Raw genomic sequence first — 9,396 nt, forward strand, 5'->3', positions numbered from 1 at the left:
AATTATATTATAAGACAGTTTTGATAGACATCTCTGTTACAAAATGGGTGAATCTTACACATATGAGTCTCACATGTTGTGAGAAAGAGAAATCTCATTAGACCGCCTCACGGTTCACCTTCTTTAGTCCTTTTAACATAGGGTCTTTTGTTTTAATTTTTTAGATCCCAACTTATTTTCATGGTTACCAACTTACTGTATATATTTGGTTAAAATAGAAATTATATCCTCTCACTCTGACATGTTTTCAATTAAGTTTTGTTCTTTTTAGTGCATTTTTAAAAAATTCCCATTTCAATTCTTTAACTTTAATAAATTTTCTTTCTTTATTTTTTTTCTCCTTGAACTTTAATCATTTTTCAATGTAGTATTTTTGTCTACTTCAATCTAATCTTGCCATTAATTAAAATATTTTTCATTTTCCCATTTTCCAAAATGAAGTCATTTTGGTAAGCATAACAGTGCAGTCACCGAAGGACAACATTGAAGACAAGTCAAAAGGATATCATTTTTATTTAACATAACTTGTTGGAATATAAGTTTGTAAGTAGTGTATTTTTGCACAAATTAAATTTTAAACAAAAGTTAAAAATAAAAAATAAAAATAAGTTCGTCCAAAACACATAATTTAGGTAGGTAAATTTCTTGACATGTATAAAAAATAAAAATAAAAAGATATCAAATTTCAACATCAGTTGAGCAGTGGTGAGTTTTATGGACAAAACCCCGTAATGTGGCCTAGCCCATGTTACTTCTAAAACTGTTTACCCATTATCCTATTAGTTATGGCGGATTGAGATGGGTATAGCTGAAACCAGTTTTCATGCATGTTGAAAATTTTGCCTACTAAAAAATTGTGCATTTAAAATAGGTTTTTGATACTCCAGGATTTCTACAATTGATACATGTGGGCTCAATGCACCAAGCAACTGAAAGAATTGAGATCTAGTGCAATTAACCATAAGACGTGAGAGAGATGAAAAAATAAAGTGTAAAAGTGAAATGGTAAAAAGTTGAGAGTTAAAATTTTTTTTATTCAAGGGTTGAAATTAAAAGTGACTTTTGCAACTTTTAATTGGATTCTCTATTTTGTGTCACATGTGTGGGCACAACGGAGAGGGGAGTACGTCTTGGCCGAGTAAACCGGGGCAGAGAAAATATATGGAGTTGTCGCCTAGTTTAAGTCTAAGAACCATATATATACAGCGTCATTTCATGGAATGACTGATCATACTACCAGAGTATGGGTTCGGAGTTTACGTACAGCTTGAAAATGTGTTAGGTATCTAAAACCACCTGACCCATGAGTCGGCGGCTTCCACTCATTGTGTCTTATGTCTTAATTTCGTTAAAGGCAAGTTCAATATTGTATTCTATAGTCACACACACACACTAATATACACCTAAGCATATAACATGACATTTTATACCAAATCCTAGCATCCATCTATCATAGCATTGCATCACATATCTCATTCAAGGTAGCAAACAAACAAACATATATAAATAAATAAAAACAATAAAAATTTTATAAAAATAAGTTGTCCAAAACACACAATTAGGTAGGTAAATTTCTTGTTTGTCAAAAAAAAAAAAAAAAAAAATGATATCAAATTTCAACATCAGTTGAGCCGTAGTGAGTTTTATGGACAAAACCCCGCAATGTGGCCCAGCCCATGTTACTTCTAAAACTGTTTACCACTTAGCCTATTATTTATGGAGGATTGAGATGGGTATAGCTGAAACCGGTTTTCATGCATGTTGAAAATTTTGCCTAATAAAATAAATGGGCTTTTTAAATAGGTTTTTGATACTATCGGGCCTAGCATCGAGCTTTCTATAAAGATTTCTACAATTGATACATGTGGGCCCAATATACCAGGTAATTGAAAGGATTGAGATCTAGTACAATAGCAAATAATAGTATTTGCAATTGCACCATGCAATTAATCATAAGGTGTGAGAGGGAGGTGAAAAAATAAAATGTAAAAATAAAATGGTAAAAAGTTGAGGGTTAATTTTTTTTTTAATCCCAATTAAAAGGCTCAAATTTGTGTAATTAGAATAAAGTGCAGGCCATGTAAAATCTAGGTACGATGGGGCCTTAGTTGTATGGCTCCCAATTTTTATATATGGATAATTAGGAATGGCAACGGGCCGGGTTCGGGCCGGGTTTTTGCATACCCGGACTTGACCCCCGGGCCAAGACTTGCTACTCGGACCTGACCTGATTATTAATCAGGTTTTTTTTTTTGGGCCCAGATCAGCCCCGCGGGCCTCATTTAGCCGCTTGGGCCCAAATCTGGCCCAACCAATTTTTTTTTAAAGCCCATTAAGATTTTAGCCAGATTCAAGCCATATATGGCAGCCAATTCAAGCCCATTAAGATTTTTTTGTATTAAGATTTTTGGCATTTGGGCCATGTGATATGGCAGCCAAATCAATCCAAATCATATGCAAGCAGATCAATCCAAAGCATAGGTTAATCATAAATCAATAAATCACATGTTAATTATACATCTATAAATCAATAAATCATAACTAAAATTACCAGTTAAACATAAAAATAAAATAAATCCAACAAGTCTAAGAACTAAGTATCATAAGTCCAACAAGTTCAAGAAATTAAAAAGCTACAAAACAAATCTCATAAGTCTAAGAAATTAAAAAGGCTAAGAAATCACAAAATGTCTTATCCTCCACAAACCAACAAATTAAAAAGACTTAAGAAATTACAAAGGGCTAATCATTAGCTAATCATCCACAAATGTCTTATCACCAGCTAATCATCCACAATTGTGACGCAACTTCCATCCTCTTCATTAGGCTCTCCATCATCAAGAATTGATTGAAGTGTACAATCTCCAGACATAATTGAAGAACCTACAACAACAATGAATTAAAAAATGAAATAAACTTCATCAAATTGTAACTAGCAAATATAAAAATACAAATTTGATTTTATAAATAGAAATTAGACAATTGCTAACCGTTGATTTCACTTCATAACCAAATTTGAGCACACATCATTGCCTCTATAGTCTTGGGATGTAGCCTACTATGGTGTGTACTTAAAAGTCTCCCACTAGTGCTAAAAGTAGATTCTGAAGCAATAGTTGTGACATGAATGGCTAAAATATATCTTGCAATACTTTGTAAAGTAGGATATTTGAGACCATTACTTTTCCACCATCCCAAAATATCAAAATCTTCACTTCTCTTCAACACTCCCTCATCAATGAAATGATCAAATTCCATTCTAGCACTCCCATGTTTCTTTAAACTACCTGAACTATTGTTCACAAACAAATCAAAAAATGACATTGCCCCACTCAACCTAAACTTCATTTGTGCCATAGGGCTTGAAGTACTTGCAGGAATATGACAACTTCCTTCATTATCTATAGGGGACTCATCTATATCTCCATACTCATCAAGCAAATCATAACAAAGATTCTTAATTTTTTCAATCTTCAAATCAGAATTATCACCATAAATGTTAGGATAATAAAACTCTAATAACTTCATCTTATATCTTGAATCTAAGATAGTGACAACAGCCATAACAACATTAATATTAGCCCAATAAGAATTAAATTTAGCAAGCATGCTTTCTGCCATCGTACTTATCATCTCATTTGAAGACAAACTCCATTCATTCAATGAAATTTTCAACTCACACATCAAAGTAAAATACATATTAGTTATGGGGTACTTATGACCTAAAAAAAACTTAGTCACATTATGAAACAACTCCAACCTCCCACAAATATCTTTGGCTACCTCCCAATCATGATCATATGGCTGACAAGTATAAGATGTTTCACGTTTAGCCAAATGTGAGAAAACATCTTTATAAATCAATGCAGTAGAAAGTATTAAGTAAGTTGAATTCCAATGAGTTTTACAATCTAAAACTAACTCCTTGGTGCATTGAACACGCAATTGACGTGCATTTTCTTCAAAATTTTGCCTCCTTTTTTGTGATCCAGTCCAATAAATCACACTATCACGAATCTTTTCAATACCATCACCAATAAGAGACTACCTATCTTGAACAATCAAATTCAAAATATGTGCAGCACACCTCATATGCAACATTGACCCACTCAACATAAGAGAACTAGTATTAAGCTTATTCAAGAAAAGTCTTATCAGGACATCATTAGTACTACAATTATCTACAGTTATTGTGGACAACTTCCTATCAATGTTCCACTCTAAAAAACAATCAATAAGGACTTCAGCAAGGACATCTTTCGTGTGTAGAGAAGGAACATAAACAAACCTAGAAAAATAATAGGAATAATTATAACATAACTAAATAAACATTCAATTTAACATAACTCAATAAACATTCTAAATGTAAAAGTTTTTAACATTCAATTTATAGATAAAAAAATTACCTTAAAACCCGGCTTTGCAACGTCAAAGTATGATCAATAAAATGAGTGGTAATGACTATAAACCCTCTCTTTTTGTTACTTGAAGTCCACATATTAGTTGTAATTGCCATCCTACTTCCATTCTTGTCCGTGATCTTCAAAGTTTTCTCCCTCTCATTATCATAGATTTTAAGAATGTCACTCTTCAAAGTATTTCTTGTGACAAGTTTAAACATAGGTTGAAGATCAGCCACAAATTCTTTAAACTCAATGTAATCAACCATTGAAAGGGGATATTCACGTAGGATGACCATACGAGCAAGCTTATTCCTCACTCTGGCTTGATCAAATTGGTAAGTATTTAAACTCATAGTTTCATCCGCCTTATTTTGTTGTTTAATTAAGACTTGTTGTCGCATATCCCTTATATCTTTAAACTTCATCCGTGGACATCTTGCTAAATGATTACGCAAATGGGTTGTACCTTGGCTAGACTCACTCAGGTAAAGTTTGCCACATTGATGGCATTGGGCTTTAACTTTTCCTTCAACTTTCTTCCTTGTAAAATGAGTCCAAACATCTGAGGTAGTCTTTCTTTTTTTACTTGTATCCAAGTCCTCATTTGTAGGCTCTTGCTCTCCCTCTTCCTCTGTCCCTAGACTCCCTTGACTCCTTTCTTGTTCCTCTACCTCTAAGTCCACAATCGGGGATTTCGGACTCCTAATTGGTTCAGAAGTTTAGGAGTTAGAATCAAAACAAATTATTACAAATTTATTATTACACATACTTATTGATTAATAGGAACAAATTCATAATTACACGAATTCACAAATTAGACATGATTAACAACAAATTCAAACACTTACTTATTGTTTAATGGGCATAAAAGTGATGGTGATCCTGAGCGTGAGCTGCCAGGCGACAATGGTGAGGGTGATCGTGAAAATGGTGAAGGAGATCGCATACTTGGCAAGGGACAACATCCGGTTCTTAAGGGAGAGCCATTTGGCAAGGAAGAACCAGATTTGTTTGTGTCTGTGTTTGTGTCTTCCATCTCCGTTTTAGGTTCTGCATTCCTAACAAACACATATATATATATATATATATATTTTGATAAGTCCTATAAGATTAGTGGGCTGAAAAATCTCCGGATGCACTTGATCTTGAGTAATGAATCCTGGAAAACCAAAGAAAGTCAGAGAAGACCGGTGGAAGCCGGCCTTTAATTCTTCGATGGTAAAGTTAGTAGATTGAAGAAAAAAGAGCTCTCAAGACTTCCTTAACTTCTTATCTCAAATTTTTTTTGAAAAAGAAAAGTCCCCTTACCTCTGTGCAGAAAGACCTTTATATAGCGGTAGGAATCGGTTATTTCTCCTAATCGTCGTAAAGTTTGGAGGATTCATAAGGTAACTTCCTTAACCGTCATAAGGGTCATCTCTTCGGGACCTGTGTTGAACTTCAAGCAATATGACTTTTCAACATGACTCTTGGTTGAGGGTGTGATGAATGTAACTCCCAAGTGAACCTACCTCGTCCATTAAGGATGGACGAGGTTCACTGCCTACTCGTCCTTCACTGGACGAGTGAATGGAGGAAGAAGAAAAATGGTAGAGGACGAAGGTATCAGCTGTTTCCTTTCTACTCTGCACATTGCTATGGACGACCAAATGGACGAATGATTGACTTGGTGATTTTCTTGCACCATCATATTTCACTGCTATATTTCACACTTAGTTTCATTGATTTCAACATCCTCCAATCCCCTCATATTTTTAGCCTTATGTGTGACACATGGTATTATTTAATTTTTGAATGCCACATGTCTTAGATTTAAATATAAATTGGAGGAATTGGAAGGGATCTTTTCCCGGCCCATTATGCTCTAAACGAATAAATGAGGTAAATGCATTTGGACATCACAAAATCACAACAAGAAAACAAGAAATGCAAGTATTGAACAATAGATCACATTAAACAACACTTCAGCTTCATAGCCCTAGACATACATATATCAACAATGAAAGTGTAAAGCTTTTAACTTGGTTCTAGACCACTTGAGAAGCTGTTCTATAGCGTTCGCGAATCAGTCTTCTTGGTTCTCTTGTTAATTGAAAATAAATTTCAAACAAAGTTAATTTATGATTAACATTAATTTTTTTTAAAAAAAGTTAAAATATTCTCTCTCATAGAATACAACAGCTCAATATTTGTTACCTAGAGGACAAATTGTAGGAATTTGCAAGAGAAATGTTTAGACACCATTTATTGTTCAAAACTATCAAAATATAGAACCATTCATTTAAGTAAAAGGAAATACATACGAAATCATTTTTGAACCTTAAAATTAACCCACAGCTAAAAAATTGAAAACCTCCAAACCCACAACAAATTCAATGAACCACCACACAATCAAAACCTCCAAACAAATTTTAATGAAACACTGAAAAAAAAAAATCCAAAATTTTAAAACAAAAACTTGGATAGATGAGCTTCATAAAATATTCTCTCTCATAGAATACAACAGCTCAATATTTGTTACCTAGAGGACAAATTGTAGGAATTTGCAAGAGAAATGTTTAGACACCATTTATTGTTCAAAACTATCAAAATATAGAACCATTCATTTAAGTAAAAGGAAATACATACGAAATCATTTTTGAACCTTAAAATTAACCCACAGCTAAAAAATTGAAAACCTCCAAACCCACAACAAATTCAATGAACCACCACACAATCAAAACCTCCAAACAAATTTTAATGAAACACTGAAAAAAAAAAATCCAAAATTTTAAAACAAAAACTTGGATAGATGAGCTTCAGAGTGAGGGTGAGGAGGCGAGGGAGGCGTGACTGAGGGAGTGAGGGAGTGTCACCGTCGGAGTGAGAGAGTGTCGGAGTGAGGGAGTGTCGGAGTGAGTTGCAAAGGAAGAGGGAGTGTCGAACTGAGTTGAGGGAGAGGGAGAGGGAAAGGGAGTGTCGGACTGAGTTGAAATGAGGGACTGAGGTGAGGAGTGAGGACTGAGGGAGTGTGAGTGTCAGCGTGATTTGCTGCTGAAGAGTGAAGAAATGAGGGATTAGGGTTAGAATATAGGAATATATATAGGGTATTTTTGTAATTTTAGGGTATCGGGCCAAGTTTCGGGTTGGGTCTTGGGTTTTTTTGATAAAACCTAGACCTAACCTGGACCCGCTTTGGGTTTTTTTTTTTTTTTTTTAAAACCCATACCCGACCCTATTCCTAATCGGACCGGGTAAAACCCAGCCTATTAGGGTCGAGCTGGGCCGGGTACTCGCGGGTTGGGCAAAAATTGCTATCCCTATGGATAATCGGATCTAATAGGACCAACGTGAACATATTGGATTGTTTAAATTTGAATTGCAATATTGGACGAACAAAAGGAAGTTACCCTACATTTTTTTTGCTTAATGAAAAAGAAAGGGGTCTTTTGTGTGGGCTCATCGACCCCACGCCATGTGATGGTAAAGGGTAATACCATGTGTACTATAAGGGCCTTACTGGGGCTATTGCTCAAACTGGTCCTCTCTGGGTGTTGGGAAAATGACTCCTATCATCAAACCACACCCTTGTGTAGTAACAAGTTACCCTACATAATCTCTTCCAAACTCCCTCAAATCAAACTTGATGATACAATATCGGACAATCGTTTTAGTTTGATTAGAAGAATACATTATTTTTATATTGATTAATATTGATACACCGTTTTGGCATTACTATTATAAATTTTTTTTTTTTAAAACTCCATTGTAATATTTTATATATTGAATTAATATTTTTAAATTTTCACTATTAAGTAAAATGTGTTCCTTGTTTTAACACATTTGTCAAATATCATGCAAATCAGATGTGTTTTATTATTTGAATATTCATAAGCTCATATTTTACATATAATTTAATAACCATGAACTTGAAATTAATTAATTAATTTATTTTTTTATAAAATGAGATAGCTAGTGATCTTAGATCATCTTTGACATTTTGCAAGCATTATGGGTATAAGAAGAAAATGTCATCTAACAGTACATTTTGCAAGCATTATGGGTATAGTAAGAAAATGTGTCGGAAAAACATTATTTTGACTTTTTCTTAGCCACACTAGCAAATTATGTCATTGTTTTGATAGTAAAGGTAATGTGAGTGGGTAGTAATTAAGCAAGGGAATTTTTGTAACTTTGTCTAGCTAGACCTGTACTTGAAGACTTTCTGGCCAGTAGAACAACACCCTTATATTGTGATCAGACTCTATTGTTTCAAAAGTTGTATTGAAGGCCACATCAATTAGGACTACAATAATTGCTCCACCAATCCTATTCAGATCATTCTCTTAGCATTAAATGTGATGTGGCTTATCCCTTAATAGGGTTCCTAACGAATCAGGAAGAGTGCCTAGGCTATTGGTATAGGTCTGGGCCTATCACATCCAACTGAAAGTAGTAGGAGAAAATCATGATGATTTCTCGGTCCAGGGAAATAAACTTTGTGGGGCAGGGAAATCCTACGCATGGAAAAGTAGGGTGGTGTGGGGAAATTTTTTTACCCGTGGTCGGAATAATGAATGAAGTGAAACCTAGTTGTGTTAATCTATTAGGGCATTAGCTACATACGACATGTACTTTGATCATCCCATGATGGACGGGAGAGAGGATTTTTACGATTAAAAAAAAAGTTGTTGATGATAATGTCTTAATAAGTGAATTGAGATGAATAATGGTAGATAAATTATTGATTTGAGCCTAATTCACATGGATTGTAAGTGAGTTTACCTATATATTTTTTTACTAAAAATGTGAATTATTGAGCTTAAAACTATCGAAAATAGGAATTAATTGATCAACATTGGTATATGCAGGCTTCATTAAATGAGCAAAACTTATTTTATTTTATTTAAAATTTCCCCTTGAATCTAAAATGTGCACATATATTATATTTTGTTTCCTTTTTGATGAGTAGTGATCAAATGGTTGTCCATTACATGGATGACTGTTAGCACAT

The sequence above is a fragment of the Quercus suber genome, unplaced genomic scaffold (assembly GCF_002906115.3).
Source record: "Quercus suber isolate HL8 unplaced genomic scaffold, Cork oak 2.0 scaffold_69, whole genome shotgun sequence".
Taxonomy (NCBI): domain Eukaryota; kingdom Viridiplantae; phylum Streptophyta; class Magnoliopsida; order Fagales; family Fagaceae; genus Quercus; species Quercus suber.